We start from the raw sequence: 1833 nt of genomic DNA, 5'->3' as shown, positions 1-1833 counted from the left end.
GATGTGCTCCCACTGCATAGGGGAGATGGACATGAGGACAGAGAGGATGCCTAATGGGGTTCCAGAAGCAACCACTCTCCGCTGACATCCCCACTCACCCACCCAACAGTGGCTGAGCAGAGCCCTTCTATACCAGCCTCCCTGACTGTGCTTCCCCAAAGGGCCCAGGACACATCAGGGGGCCTCAACTGAGGCCCAGCCCCTTGTTTTACTGGCCCTCTTTGGCATTTTAGACCCCTAGGATGGCTGCAGTCCATTTACTTTGACCAGGGTCAGCTGTTCACCCTGAACCCACCTACATCTACCCATCAGGTGCCAAGGTGATCACAGGTCAAGCCTGGCCAGAGACTCTTCCAGAAAGATCGGGAGGTGTTCACCTCAAATGGCAGGCAGAGCAGGTGCAGCAGGAGCCTGGGGAGTATGCTCCCTATACACACACAGTTCCTTGCTAGTATCACGCACCTCTCTCTGCCCAGCACTCTGTCTACCCACTGTCCTCTTGCTTCTGCTGCCGCCACCCTATCATGGGTGCAACCCTGGGGAAAGCTGGGAGGGGGGGTTATGTGGTCTCAGTTCCCTCATCACAGCTCCTTGCCCTGAACCTTGAGTTTCTAACCCTCTCTGCACTCCAGTCCTCCTCCCCCTGGGACAGGCTCTGCTGGGATACTAACGCTGACCCCACCCTGGCTACACTCAGAGCTGACCATGCCCCGTGTCCTGTTGTCCTTGCAGTGGGGGAAGTGAATGCTGAGGAGGAGGGCTTCGAGAACCTGTGGGCCATGGCCTCCACCTTCATCGTCCTCTTCCTTCTGAGCCTCTTCTACAGCACCACGGTCACCCTGTTCAAGGTAGCCCAGTGAGGGCCTAGTGGGATGGGGTCCCAGCAGAGGAGGTAAAGGTGGGCACCATGGGAGAGCAGGCAAGAGTGAGCCCATGGATGCACGACTTGACTAGAACCTTGGAGAGGCAGGGACACTGAGTCCCCAAGACCCTAGAGGGTCAAGATCATGTGGTGTGGGAGGAAGGTGTCACTGGGCAGGAGCAAGGGCCCAGAGGCAGCTGGGAGGAGACCTAGGCACGCTTAGTGTCGGGGTCAGATGGATAGTTGGCTATAGGCACCTGTCTCTTGCAACCTGCTGGGTTCAGTGTCGTTAACTGTGGTTCCAGTGATGGCAGAAGATCTCACATGGTCTTTGTTGTTCACAGGTGAAGTGATCCATCAGGTGAAGGATGCTGGAGACACAACACAAGACCAGGCCACTGCCACCCACATTCTGTGGGAATTTGTAGTGTACCCCGCCCCCATTGGCTTTGAGCTCTGAGAAACAGGCTTCCTCATAGACACGTGTGCACACCCTAGGTCTGCAGACCTAGACCCAAGTGCTGCTTTGTTGTGTATGCACTTGTGGCTGTGAAATAAATATGTACATATCCTCCTTAAACTGACTTCCCGAGCTGTTTCTGTTTAGCCACGTGCCTTTCTTGTCACAAAGAGGAGGTGTCGAGAGAGGGCATGTCCCAACGCAATTTGTGGTGGCAGGATACCTGGGGTCAGGTCCACACATGACCTAACCCAGGGGTCTCAGACCTTTATAAGATGAAGGAAGAAAAACGGCTGGGCTGGAGGGAACTCCAGGGCCAGAGTCTAAAATAAGAACAAAACAGAGGGCTGGGCTTCGCCCTCTGTGGGATCTTTCTATGGGACGCTCTCCACAGTCTTCTGCTCACTGAGTGGTTCCCCCTGTGTGGGCAGTTAGCACGTCTTCTTCACTGTGTGGTCCTCCTTAATGTGTGGCCCTTGCCTGGTGCCCTCCCCTCCTGGTCCTCTCTACT

Source organism: Echinops telfairi, unplaced genomic scaffold (genome assembly GCF_000313985.2).
Source record: "Echinops telfairi isolate 266 unplaced genomic scaffold, ASM31398v2 ScPeMD7_43;HRSCAF=161, whole genome shotgun sequence".
Lineage (NCBI taxonomy): Eukaryota > Metazoa > Chordata > Mammalia > Afrosoricida > Tenrecidae > Echinops > Echinops telfairi.
The sequence above is the reverse complement of the archived record's forward strand: the minus strand, read 5'-3'. Positions refer to the sequence as shown.